General features: G+C 52.5%; 1 protein-coding gene across 5 annotated transcripts in view; it reads left to right on the forward strand.

Annotated features, from left to right (window-relative positions):
• GDPD5 (glycerophosphodiester phosphodiesterase domain containing 5) overlaps window positions 1–14,021 on the forward strand; it is an 85,703-nt gene that overhangs the window by 21,250 nt on the left and 50,432 nt on the right. For 4 of the 5 annotated variants that reach the window (XM_006777912.2, XM_006777911.2, XM_006777914.2 and 1 more), the window contains one exon: window positions 11,542–11,624. The gene's annotated coding sequence lies outside the window, so the exon portion shown is untranslated. Of the gene's footprint in view, window positions 1–5,945; window positions 6,029–11,541; window positions 11,625–14,021 lie in introns of those variants that run through there. The other variant, XM_006777913.2, reaches the window with a different exon arrangement.

A 14,021-nucleotide genomic window follows, 5' to 3' on the forward strand; every position in this document is an offset into this window, starting at 1 on the left:
ATGACCTGGCCTTGGAAGTCTTGTAGTGTCACTCCAGCCATTACTCCCCAACCCCAGATTCAAGTGGGGGTGACATAGACCCTGGCTCTCCATGAGAAGAGTGTCAGAGCTATTGTAAAAAGAGCAAGTGGGCAGGGAAGTGTTACTGCAGAAGTGTTTGGGAATACAATCTGCCACAGTCGTGAGAATTAGATGAGTCAAAACACGGGAACTGTCTAGAACAGCGCCTAGGCATTGCATATAAGAGGTAGTTGTATATATAGTCAAAAATAAGGGTGATTTTGAGCATATGTAATTTACTGTCATGTGCTGACTTTAGGACCTGCCTCCTACTACAGAAGCCTATTCATTGAACTGCAGCATTTCCCTTTTGGGTATTGAGGGAACTATAGGAGTTCACCAAGCAGAGACGAGTGAAGAGGCATTCCTTGCAGAGCAAACTTGAACTCGCTGTGTAAGGGTGTGGAGTTGTTGAGTTCCTGGGGGCAGGGACTTAGTTCAGGGTGGCTGGAGCTCCCCTGAGGGGAGCTGGGGGAGGCCAGGAAGGTGAACTGAGGCAGGAGAAGAAAAGCTTTTTGCAAACAGGGTTTGATCCTACAGGTCGCAGGGAGTCCTTAGCTTTTCCTCAGGCAGCCATGTGAAGGGCTGGAGTGTTCTAATGAGGAGCCACTTCTGAAGCGGCATCAGCAGGATGGGGAGGTATTGGACCACTTTAGTGGGGAATAAGGAGTGGACTTACGGGGGAATGGGGAGAGGTCAGGCATGATGGGGCTCAAACCCAGGTGTTTGCCTGGGACATTTGTGCCAGCTTTGCATGTGCTATGCATACCCACCCTGGCTTGCTTTCCCTCATTTCTAGTATGATGCTTTGCGATTTTTCTCTGCTCAGAGCAGCTCTCCTGCAGGGGAAGGCAGAAGGGCTGGAGGGTGACTGTCTTGGAAGACTGGTGTGGAGGAGCCTGGCAGCCAACCCTGGGTTAGCAGGCAGGGCCTTCTCTGCTCTCTGCCCTATCTGTGGAGAATAGCTCTTGCACCCTAATGGTCTCCCCTTCCAACACCCCACCCTACTCTGCAGTCCTGCAGGGTCAAAATGGAACAGATCCTGGGGGTTGTAATATCCAGCTCCCCTCACCTCACAGATGGGGAAACTGAGGCTCAGTGACTTGTTCCAAATCCCATAGTAAAGGAGCCAGTCTCAGGCCCTTCATGTGGCTGCAGCCAGGTGCCGTGGCACTGAGGGCTGCGTCCAGTTCAGGTGGGAACAGGTGCTCTTAAGGGGCAAGATGCCTCCCTGTTAGACCCTTCCCATCCCAATCTTTCCCTTGGGCCCCTTCTCATATGCAAGAGGAGGTCTGTGCCTGCCCAGCCACAGCTCAGAGCTTTTAGGATCAAGATCCCTCCGTCTTCCCAGCCCTAGTCCTGCCTTGCCTCTCAGTCACAGCTCCAATGTCCCTCCTGAATGACCTCGGCAGTTCCCCCTCCCAGGCACCAGAGAGAGAGAACTCAGCACTGGTGACTTCACCTAATCCTCGGCCAACCCCGCTGGGCTCTGTGTTCCCCTCCCTTTTACAGAGGAGAAATCCATGGCTCCAAGAGACGAGGTGACTCCCCAGGGCCACACAGCTGCTAGCCCTTCTTTTCTTCCCTTGCAATCATGTTCCCAGCCACGACCTCCCTCTGGAGGGAGCACTGGCTGCTGAGGGTAGCTGGGAGGGGGCTTCGGGTGGAGTGGTGGGCATCTCCAGGTGGCTTGAGATGGGGAAGGGAGGAGCAGGTTTAGGGGGATGGGATGGGTTCCCGTTTGGCCACTGTGGGTGTGTGATTCCTCAGGGATGTCCAGGGTGGGATGACCTGAGGTTCATTGGGTATACTGGCCTTGAGCTTGGTCCAGGCAGAGATGAGTGGTAGATGATATTGCCCAAGGAGAGTGTGAAGGACAAAGGGAGGGGACAGGGCTCACTCCGGATAAAGAGCAGCAGCATGGGTCCTGGAGAGAGAGAGAAGCCAGCTTGGGGGAGGGGGGGCGGGTCTGACGAAGAGGGAATAGGGGAACCAGAGCAACTGGTGTTCTGGAAGCCATGGAAGGAAGGTGAGGCCCACAGTGTCAGGGAGGATTGGAAGCTGTCCGTTGCGCTTCCTCACATGGAGCTCATGACTGAACTTGGGAACAGAGAGTAGTTGGTTTTGCAGCAACTGGGAGGGAGGAAGTGGAAACATGAGTGTAGACAACTCTTTGAGAAGTTGGGATGAAAAGGAAGGAAGGAAAGGGAGTGCTGGGAAGGGTGGAGGGGGACACACTGGGTGAGACTCGGGCCTGTTTTGTGCTGCCTGGAGAGGGGAGAGGAGATGCAGCAGGACGGGGCCGAGGGAGAGGCCTCATCTGTGAGCATCGGCCATAGGCCTCTGCATCAAGGAGGCTCCCAGGGGAGGTAGCTCTCGCTGGAGGGATGGTTGTGGAAAGTAGGGGCACAGGCGGTGGCCCGGTGGCTCTCAGTCCTGCCCTGAGCTCCGACGGGCTCCAGGGCCTCTGTCTACTCAGTGTGGGGAGGATGCAGGGCCCTCACCCGTGGAGACTGGACCTCCTAGGAGGCAGGGGCTGCACAAAGTCAGAGCATCCCAGGTCAGTGGTAGAAGCTCAGGGCTGGGCGGGCTTGGCCTGCGGTGGTTTATGTCTCCAGTGCTCACCAAAGTGGCTTCGTAAATGCTTCAAACGAGAAAGGCCTGGGAAGGTGAGGACATAGATCGGTCTGCTTCCAAAGAGGCCATGCCTTATCCCATCCCTGGCTCAGCTCCCAGTGACAGGGAAGTTCTTCCTCTGGATCTAGCCTAAATCTTTCCTGCTATGTGTTCCCTCCTGGTGAACTTGTTCAACCCAGCTCTGTGGAGCCAAACCCATCAGCCGGCCACTTTGAGTGGCGGCCAGTGTTTTTACAACTTGTTTTCATGAAGCCGGTTTGAAGTCTCCCTGCATTCCCAGAATGTCAGCCCCGCCCTGATTCACAAGGGTTGACCAAAACAGTCTCCGAGCCAACAGAGGAATCTGAGGACTTAGTCAGCCCCCTTGGACCATCCACTGGTTCTCCTGCTTTCCTTCCAATAAAAAAAGAAAGAGCGTTAGCTCAGATGGCCAGGATGGAAGGCACTCGAGGATGTAAACAGGCTCAGATGATGCTGGTGGGCAGGGCTCAGGCCTCAGGCTTTGCACTGGGCTGACCCCAGTTCAAGTCTTGCCACAGGGGATCCTTGACAACTCTGTCTCTGAGCCTCACTTTTCTCGTCTCTGAAATGGGAAAATTAATGGCACTTACCTCATCGGTTGGGTGATATAGAAATAGACCCTGAGACCAGGATTTATGTCAGAATGACTCATATCAGAAGTTTTCCAGGAAAGAAAAAAAAAAAACCTGCTATGGGAATAGGAAAAAGAACGAGAAAGAGGAGAAGCAAGAATGTGATTTCAGGACAAACCCCTTGAGGGGAACTTAGCTTAGTTCCCAGCGATCTCCGGACAGGCAGCCGGGGCTGTGCCAGGGGCAAGGGCAAGGGCAAGGGCAAGGGACTTAGACCTCCACCCACCAGGTACTGGTAAAGGGGCACCTGGGGGACTGCTGGGCTGCAGGCAAGGGCATTCCCAGAGCCCGAGGGCAGTCACTCACGCACCTGTGCAGGTGTTGGCTGCTGGACAGGACCACACAAGCCAGTGTGCCCCAGACTGGTGAGAGGTCCCAAGAGACAGGGCGCAGCAGGACAGAGCTTCTCCTGAGGCTCAGTGTGCGGATTATGTGTGATAAAGTGTATACGGCACTGATGAGGCAGAACCCGGCACGGAGGAAGCATCCGTCAGCCGCAGCGCGTCTCACCTGTTAGAAAGAAGGCTGCCGAACGGTGTCCTGGGGTTGTGTGGTCAGCGAGAGGCAGGGCCTCTGAGAGCTGCCCCGTGTCCCCTTTGCTCCCCGAGCCCCAGCTACTCACTGTTTCTCAGCTTCTAGAGGCAGATCCCCACCGAACTCCCCAGCCCGGCCAACTGGGCCCCAGCCCCCAGGTTCTTCCCACAACTTGGTTGAGGGCAGTCTCCCCAACTCTGGCAGGCTGGGCCGGTGCCCTGCCATAGCCCCTCCAGAGAAGCCTGCCTCTGCACCACCCTCACCTCTGTGTGCACAGAGCACAGTGTGGGTTGGTGAAGAGCAGGGGATGGCACAGGGCCCGAAGGCAGAGGTTAGGTCAGGGCCATGGAGGCACGGAGCCCTGTGGAGGAAGTGGAGGCCATGGAGGCCCCTGGGGCCCATCCCCACTTCAGCTGAATCTGGCTTGTCTTCCCAGCCCAGCCCAGCCCAGCCCAGCCCAGTCCAGTGTGTCTCCTATGCTTTTTCCAATAGAAAGTGCTGAGGGATCACTTTAGAAGTTGTGTCTCGGGGATGAACAAATGGAAGTTGTGCTTCCAGGACTCTGATGACTTTAGCTGGTGATGTCAGCCTGGGTTGGCCCTGATGGAATCTGACCCACCCCCTCTCTGGCCTCCCCCCCACCCCATGATATCACAAGGAAGGTCACCCATGATCTGGTCTCCCCACTCAGGCCTCTGGGGTTTAGCTCTGCAGAGCGTGACAGGCCTGGCTTCTGGTCCAGACTCCATCACCTGCTGTCTGACTGTGGCCAAGTCGCCTGCGCTCTTTGAGTCTCAGTGCGCCACGTTCCTAACCAGAGTTTTGTATGCGCTCACTGAAATCGGAGGATATCAGCGCAGCGTTAATCCCCGTGTGACGGATACCCAGAGAGGTGAAGTGATTTGCCCGTGATCACACAGCAAAAGTGTGGAGGTGAAAGGGCCAGGATCTGCTCATGGGTTCCATGAGCACCTTACCCTTCATGTGCCCTGGCCCCCTGTCCACATCTGACCCAGAACCTGAACTAAGCTCCCAGGGGCCAGGATGAACACAACAAGGCACCCGAGGGGTCAGTCACTGCTATTTAGTCATTATTAGTTCATCTGACAACCGTTTATTAAGCACCTACTATGGAAGAGGTTCTGCGCTCAGATGGCTAGGGTCCTGCTTTCTCCAGGCTTACTGTAAGGCTGTGCCCTATTCTGAAGCCTGAGGAACCGCAGACCCCAGGGATGAGGGGAGACAGACGGAGGTGGCCCCAGAGCAGGCTGGGAGTGGCTGGCCAGGGTGGTGGGTGCAGGGGAAGCAAGTTTGCTCACTCCCAGGTATTTGTTGCTACCCGTGGGGGGTCCCCCCACTGGGTTAGGCTGGAAGATGTCTTTGATCCATCAGCAAGTCCTCCGGTGCCCCTCCCGGGGCTCCCGCCTCCCGCCCCCTTTGGTCACGCCCTAGCTAGCATCTGTGCACCATTAGACCCCAGTCCCCTTCAGCAAAAGCTCTGTCTGTCCACGGGACCTCATGGCCTCCCCTGGCACACGAGGGAGCTTAGGAAACGTGTATTGGTGACTAGTTTATGTTGTCTAGGCTCGTTTGGGAGTCAGAGTATGAATCCTGGCTCTGCCACTGGCTTAGCTGTGCCCTTGAGCAAGGACCCTGACCCCCTTGAGCCTCCGTTTTGTCATCTGTAGGCTGTGTTGCAATGGGAGGCCTGCAGGAGTAAGGGAGAGGGCAGACAGAGAATCTCGGCCTTGTGTGAAGCTATGGCCAGCCCTCCGTAAGTGGTGCACCGTGGCATAGTAGATGGGCTCGGCATGTGCCAGGCCGAGTAGGAAACACAAGAGAGATGGAGCTAGGCCCTGGTCACGTGGCTCAGCGTTTACAGTTTACAAAGCCCTGCCGTGTCCCCGTCGCTGGGCTCCTCCAGTCATCCCATGAGGCACTCCGGGCTGGTTGCAGAATCCCCATCTGACAAATGAGGACTGTAAGCCTAGAGAGGAGGCTGACCTGCCTTCCAGTGGCCACGGCAGGCTGAGAACCCAGGTCTCCCGGCTCTCAGCCTCCTGCTCTCTCCTCAGCACCCCTGCCGCCTCCGAATCCAGCTCCCGGCCTCTGGAAGCTCTTTGCGAAAGATGCTAGGAAAGAAGGTAATGTGGAGATTTGTCATCCCAGATGGCAGGGGGCTAAGGGTGCATTCTGGGCTTTAGCATGGATCGCTGTGACCAGTAGGCTCTGAGTAAGGGGGCAGGAGGCGGGCTGTGTAGAGGTGGACTGTGTAGGGTGCAGAGGAGGAGAAAAACAGCTGTGGGAGCCTATAGGTCATTCACCTAGCCTGGTGGCTGGGTACAGAATTTGAATTTCCCCCCAATATTTTTAAAATCTTTAAAAACTTGAATATTTAATCTCTATTTAAATAATTTTATTTTAAAACTGTTATTTGTTCATTGTCATGGGCATAGTTTTAATTTCCATAATATTTCCAAGAAAAACAATTTTTAAAAATAAAAATTTTCCTTTCTTTACATTTACTTTAATTTACATTTTTTGATGGGAAAAAAAAATTCTGTACTCTTTAAATAGTTGCATTTTAGTTTTGGCCCTTTAGATTACTACCATCAATACAGCATTTTCAAATGATGTGCAGATCATCGTTATAACAATATAAATAGAGTGATCTTGCTAAAATGAAGACAATAATGTATATTTTATGAAATAATGTATGAACTCTGTCTCATTACTCATCCGAACATCACCAGCCCACCATCAAAACACCCAGCTGTGTAATAATAATTAAATTCAGTCTTCCTTGATATTTTGTCACTTTCAGTCATATAAAACCATCACTTTACATGCATATTTCAACTTACCTTATGCAGACATATTTGTCAAGGTGGGGAAATCAAACTATTTTATTTAACAGTTTCAAATATCTGACAAGGATATGGAGACCTCTATCTATATTTTTGTTCTGGGCTCTGCAATGTTGGGCCAGGTCTGCCTGTCCACTCCCTGCCCACCGGCTCTCCCTTTTGTGGGGTTAAGGCCACCCGTGCTGGTCATTTCAGCTGAGAATCATCAGCTCAGTTGCCAGCCCGCCCTGCCTTCCCCGGAGTTTGCCTTTTAGAAAGTGCTCTAGACATGCAGCGTCTGGAGCAACTCAAATGCCCTCGAGGGCAGTGACCATGACTTGCCAGGCATCTCCCACAGACCTGGTGCCCCTGAAAGTCCCTTACATTCCAGCCGGATCTGTGAGGGGACCCGGTGGGAGGGCCCAGCAGCCTCTGGCTCCTAGGCTGGTAGCCCCGGCCACCAGGTTGTTCTGGTGTTTAATGTTCATCTAGCTGCCAACATAAAGAATTAGCATCATACTTCATGTCACATTGATTTGAGTAGTAGGCGTTGTTATGTATAATAGTCCCTCGTAGTCACAGGAGATACATCCCAAGACCCCCAGTGAATGCCTGACACCACGGATAACACCAGGCCCTATACAACTGACCCTGAACAACTTGAGGGTTCGGGGCACTGACCCCTGCGCAATCAAAAATCCACCTACAACTTAAGTCGGCCTCCGCATACGCAGATTCCTAGCTGCAGATTGAAAATACAGTTGACTCTTGAACAACACAGATTTGAACTGTGTGGGTCCATGTTGATCAAGTATATATGCTATACTTTTTCTTATACATATGTACCCATGATAAAGTTTAATTTATAAATTAGGCACAGTAAGAGATTAATAACAATAACCAATAATAAAATAGAACAATTATAACACTACTAGAGGCCCAGCACACAAAATTGTGCACAGGTAGGGTCCCTAGGCCTAGCCTGTGATCAGGGTCCTCTCCCGCCCACTCACCAGTCCTCAGTCCCACCCCATCACCACCCACCCCGATTCCCCGTGGTTCCCTGTTCGCCATCCTGCAATCGGAGCCTGCGGGCTGGGGGGAGGGACCAAGAGGTGGTCAGTGCACCTCATAGCGATTGGTCAAGTGGTCGTTATGCTTTTATTACATAGGATGTTGCAATAAAAGTTATGTGAATGTGATCTCTCAGCAAAAAGCGGCATAATTTTTTTTCTTATTAAGTTGAGAACTTTCACCTTTTCACTTAAAAGAAGCATTTCATGGCGTCCGTTGGGCATCTCTGAATTTCCAGCATCACTGCTCTTGCACTTCTTTAAGTGAAATGTGGTTACTTGGACACGAGCACTGCGATACTGTGATAGCCAATAGCTAGAGGGCTGCTAAGTGACCAAGGGTAGGGAGCATCGACAGTGCGCACAAAGCATGGACGAAGGCACGATGGATGTCCAGGGCCAGATGGAGTGGGACCATGTGGCATTTCATCATGCTACCCAGAATGGAGAGCAATTTAAAGCTCATGAATTGTTGATTTCGGGGATTTTCTATTTAATAATTTTGGACCATGGTTGACCATAGATAACTGAAACTGTGGAAAGTGAAACCGCAGGTAAGGGGGGGCTCCTGGACCATAAGATGTTCCTCTGCCACTGTGTGCATTAAGAGTGAATAACACTAATTCACAAGTACTTTTAGGACCACAAATTGGAAGAGGGAGAAAAAGTCCCCCTCCCCCGCCCAGTAAAAGGATGCCCAGCATTCCTGGGAAATAGATGAGGTCAATCTTCACTTAATGCTGTTTATAGGATCTTGGAAACTACCACTTTAAGTGAAACGACATATATCCAAGCCAACTTTGGCACAGGCTAGTTGATATAAAAAAGAGTTAAGTTCCTACAGCATATTTCTGGTCACCAAACTTATAAATAGTGACCCAAATTATTTCTAATATTTAACATTGGAATAAATGTGAGCTGTACATACATTTAAGAAAGACAAATAAAAAGTAAAATAATGAATTTCCAACCCACTTATTCCAATTTAGGGTCAAGGATGGGCCAGAGCTGGAGTTTAAGTCTAGGTATCGGCATTCACTCATATCTGTATGTGCATTCGTTCACTTATTTAAAGCCGTATTCACTTCTTCCAATTCTTCATTTCATTGTAGAATGCCAGGCCGTAATAGTCTTGTAGCACAGCCCCATGATCCTACAGGTGAGGGGACTGAGGCTCAGAGAAGGCGGCTGTTGTACCTAAGATCAAACAGCAGAGAAGTCCCCACAGGGGTTTCACAGCGGGAGGATGGGTGCCGTGTTTGAGTTCCAGGTAAAATCTGACTGTCCCAACCAACTTCCCTTCATCAGACTCTGCTACCCAGGCCCCCTCACCACAGGGCCCTGGGGAGATCCTACAGGGGGTTTCTGTTTGAAGAGCCACTTCCTGTTTGGGGCTGAGCACTTCCTTCAGGTGACTCACAGGCTCCCGCTGGCCCCGTGCTGGGAAGCCAAGGAGGGGGTGGAGGCAGCCCCGGCCGTGCCACCCTCCTTTGCCTGCCACCCCAGCTGGGTGACCCTGAGACTGAGCAGTGCCACCGACTGGAGGTAGGAGATGGAGGTGGAAGGAGGATGCTAAACTGTGCTCCGCACCCAGCTTGGTGGGCAGGGCTCTGAGAGAGCAGGGCACTCAGGCTGCCGTGGGCGGAGGGGCAGCCTCCACACCAGCTATTCATCCCTGCATCTGGTTCCCAGGGTAACCTGGAAGCTGCTGCCCGGTGGGGGCTGACAGCAGAGCTGGGACCCCTTAGGATGAATTTGTGATACTTTCTCTTCCTTGCAAGACAGTAAAGTGTGATAGAAAGTGCACTAGGCCAGGCGTGACGGACTTGGATTTCTGAAGCCAGCTTTTGGTGACCTTGTCATTCTCTGCCCTTCTCTGGGCCTCGGTAGCCATGCCTGTCTAATTGGGGCAGGGCGGGGGGTGGGGTGTTGCTGGCTGTGACGTTTTGTGGCACTTGGTGTTGTAGGATTTACATGAAGAGAACTGGGTTTGGCTGGCTGGTGTGGGTCAGTGGTTGAACATCAACCCATGAACCAAGAGGTTGCAGATTCAATTCCCGGTCAGGGCACATGCCTGGGTTGCGGACCAGATCCTCAGTGGAAGGTGTGCAGGAGGCAGCTGATCGATGTTCCTCTCTCACCGATGTTTCTATCCCTACATCCCTCTCCCTTCCTCTCTCAAAATCAATAACAACTTTTTTTTTTTTTACAAGAAAGAGGGAGAGAACGTTGGGTTTGAATTCTGGCTCTGCTCCCTTGTTGGATGTGCCCACCTCTCAGAGGTGCCATTTGAAAATCTGAAATAATAATCCCTTTAGTCATTTTACATAATCCTCAAGCCTCAACCCTATGGGTAGGTATTGTTGCTGTTTTATGCATAAGGAGATTGAAGCCCTTACTAAGTCCACATAGTAAGAGCCAAGATTCTAACTTGTGCAGTGGGACCCCAGCACCCATGCTGTGGTCTTGCTACTCAAACTGTGGTCCCTGCACCTGTAGCCTCAGCATCGCCCAGGAGCTTGTCAGAAGCGTAGACTCGCAGACCCCAGCCTAGACCTCATCAGCCTGCATTTGAACAAGAGCTCCGGGTGACTTCTTTGCACGTTAAAGTTTGAGAAGCCCTGCTCTACTGATATTCCCTCTGTCACTGAGGTCTTAGGATCACTGAGGCAGATGAAGGAAATGAGTGTGTTTTGTAAACTGTAAAGTGCGGCCCCCTCAAGGCACTGTGGAGGGGGAGGGAGGCAGGGCTGCAGGTGCCCCTTAGTAGCAGGATATCATTTCCAAACTGTCTCTGAACCCAGCTCTGCCCCCTTCCCATCCAGGGCTGAGTCTTGGCTGTGTGGGTATTGCTGGTGTGTGGCTCCACGGTCCACCTGGGTCAGAGAGAGTTTTCATGTTGGTATGAGCTTGTGCTGAGCACCAGGTCTGAGCTATCACTGTGCTGGGTGTGCAGGGCACCAGGAAACCTGGGTTCCAGCCCTGGCTCCGCCTCTGACACCCTGGGTGGCGTAGGCAGGCCCCCGGCCCTGCCAGCCTGTGTCCCTAAAGGGCAGTGTGGCAGCATCCTCTGAAGCCTGCAGTCTGACCTGGACGCCTTCCCTTTCCTCCTCTCTCCCCGTGGCCTGTTGGCACCATCTTTCCTCCCTGGTGCTGGGCAGGAGGGCTGCCCAGTGGGCCGTCAGAGCTAGTGTTGGGGAGGTGGTGCCTGAGTCAGGAGTCAGCCACATAATTTCGGTGCCGCAGATCCCACCTCCAGCCCTCCAGCCCTTCCTCTGCGGCTGCTTTAGGACAGCTGGTGTGGTGGCTGCCTCTGGAGAAGCAGGTCCCCGGGCAGCATGCAGGGGCCTCTGCCCGCCAGGAGCTGGGCACAGCCCCGGGTTTCGTCCCTGGTGACTGGACCTGGGATCATGTTTCTGCAGTTCCTGGGGAAGGGGAGGGAGAATGGTTCAGGGAGCAGGTTATACTGGGTTTGGGGTCAGGCTGGTTTGTGGACAGCATGTGTGGAGGGGGACTCCGTGTGAGGGGTCTCATGGCCTGCAACGGGGTCACCTGTGTCTCCTCGGCTCACTACCAGCTTGGTGACTTCTCCAGGCAGAGACGAGGTATGACCCATTCCTGGACCCCACACCCAACCCAAGGTGGGCACAGTGTGGGGCCACTAAGGGTCAGGTGGGAGGGGAGAGGGCAGGTGACCTGATGAACAATCTGACCGGGTTTGTCCCTTTGTCCCCGCAGCTCTCCCAGTGAAGTGACATCACCGCCTTCCTGACAGGACACCCCTGGGAACCCAGCTCACGGCCACTGGTACCTTCTTCCAGGTAAAGAAAAAAGAAAGGCCCTAGCCAGTTTGGCTCAGTGGATAGAGCGTTGGCCTGCAGACTAAAGGGTCCCAGGTTCAACTCTGGTCAAGGGCACATGCCCGGGTTGCAAGTTCGATCTCCAGTGGGGGGCGTGCGGGAGGCAGCTGATCAGTGTTTCTCTCCCATCATTGATGTTTCAATCAATCTCTCCTTCTCCCTTCTTCTCTGAAATCAATAAAAATATATTTAAAACACACACACACACACACACACACACACACACACACCTCTTTGACTTAGGATATTGAGATTATTTCTTCTATTTTCTCACTGTTTTGCTTGTTTCCTGGTGAGAAGTTTGTGTTTGTTTATAAAGAACTTGTAAAGGATTTTAAAAGTAATTATTTCATGAAGGAGGGGGAGAAAGGAGTTAGAGACAAGCTACATGGAGCAGCCCACTGGGCTCTAAAACAGTGGTTCTCAACCTTCCTAATGCCGCGACCCTTTAATACAGTTCCTCATGTTGTGGTGACTCCCAATTTCATTGTTACAAATTGAACATAATTAAAGCATAGGGATTAATCACAAAAACAATATGTAATTATATATGTGTTTTCCGATGGTCTTAGGCGACCCCTGTGAAAGGGTCGTTCGACCCCCAAAGGGGTCGCGGCCCACAGGTTGAGAACCGCTGTTCTAAAACCATGTCTGGCTCTCACGTGGGGGCAGCACTTTACAGTTTACAAAAAAGGCAGGGCAAGCGGGGATTGTTGTCCCATTTTACAAGCAAGATAAGGAAGAACAGATGCCCCTGCTTACCCAGGCGTCCCTGTACTTACCTAAGCACCTTACATGTATAAGCTCATGTAATCCTCACAGCAGCCTAGGAGGCTGGCTCTGTTATTATAACTAAGGAGACGGAGGTGTGGAGGCATTAAGGAATTTGCTCCGTTAGTAAGTGGGAGAGCTGGGTTTCAAACCCGGGCAGGCTGGCTCTCCGCGCACATTCCCAGCCCTGTGATTTCCTGCTTCTCCAGGGCCAAGTCCTACACTCATTTACCTTGCCCTCCCATTTCCAGGGGAGATGTGTGTTTTAAGAGAGAATCCTAGAGAATGATGCTTCAGCCAAAGGAATGAATAGCATATAATGGAACTGGAGGCCTTGAGCCGTGGAATTGGCAGGAACCTCGAAGGTGTGCTGGCCACCGGCTCCTGGGATTGTCCTCAGCAGTGGAGCAAGGCTGGGGTTCTTTGGTTACTGAAGGGAAACCCGGACATTTGAACGAGAGGTAGAAGCGTTGACTTGCCTGGAAGTAGAGGGGCTGCTGCTCTTCACAGACACCGTGACGAAGAGAGATGTAAATGACCGTCAGGAGTCCGGATTCTGTGCTAAATCCGAGCCCCCCCTTATCCTCATTCAGGAACAGAAGTGGGCAAGCAGATACCAGAGGCTAAGGAAAAATTGTGTGTATGTGTGTGTGTGGGGGGGTATACTTCATTGAGACCTTTTTTTAAGTAACTTGACTTTTCTGTAAATGAGGAAAGGCAGAGGCAGAATTGGGATCAGGCTCGGAGGGCTCTGCAAGTGTGCGGTGGGCGAGGCTCTGATTGCTTCCTTCTTTCCTTCCTTTGCACATTTAACCAGCTTTTCTGGCCGATAGACAAACAGGCACCTCTTGGTGCCAGCATAGTGCAGGGACCCGGGTCGCCTGCACAGTGGCTCCTCTAGCAGGGACGGGCCTGGTATGCTCGTGGGGTGGATCAGAAGTCTGCCTCTGGGGAAGCTTTTGGCCTGGTGGGCATGGCAGCCACGGAAGCAGATAATTGCTGAGCACACAGGCCTGTGATCCTGTCTCAGGAGCTCTGCCAGACGGCAGCACAAAGGGAGGAGGCAGTGGGCTGGGGGATGGGGGAGGGTGTCAGACTGAGCTTTGCACAGGATCCAGTGGGCAGTGTGTCGTGCTGGGAGCACTGCAGTGTGAAAGGAGGTGGAGAGGGGAGGCGAGACAGGTAGGTGTGAGTGGAAGGAAGCAAGGGAAAGACTCCTTAAATGGCAGGGCTTGTTTTTCTCTTCCCACCCCAGGGCCTGATGAGGAAGCCTGATTGTGTCATAACCCCACTATTTTACATAAATAAATAAAATAAATCATTGCTCTCCATCCCCTCAGGGGGCAAAAACTAGTCCGAGACAAGTTTGCTCAGTGCAAGTTTCTGCCAGACTCAGCTTCCTCCTTCTCCTGCCCTCATTCGGGTGCCTCCCTTCCCTGGGCTCCTGGGAGGGGCTGGGAGTGAAAGTCGTCCCCTTCACCAGGCCCCTGGTCTGGCCCTTGAGGCCCAGCCTGAAGTGCTGGAGACATTTGCTCACGCTGCCTGCTCCAGGAAGAGCCTGTCAGTGCCAGGTTGTTGTTATTTTGT

The sequence above is a fragment of the Myotis davidii genome, unplaced genomic scaffold (assembly GCF_000327345.1).
Source record: "Myotis davidii unplaced genomic scaffold, ASM32734v1 scaffold169, whole genome shotgun sequence".
In the NCBI taxonomy this organism is placed as follows: domain Eukaryota; kingdom Metazoa; phylum Chordata; class Mammalia; order Chiroptera; family Vespertilionidae; genus Myotis; species Myotis davidii.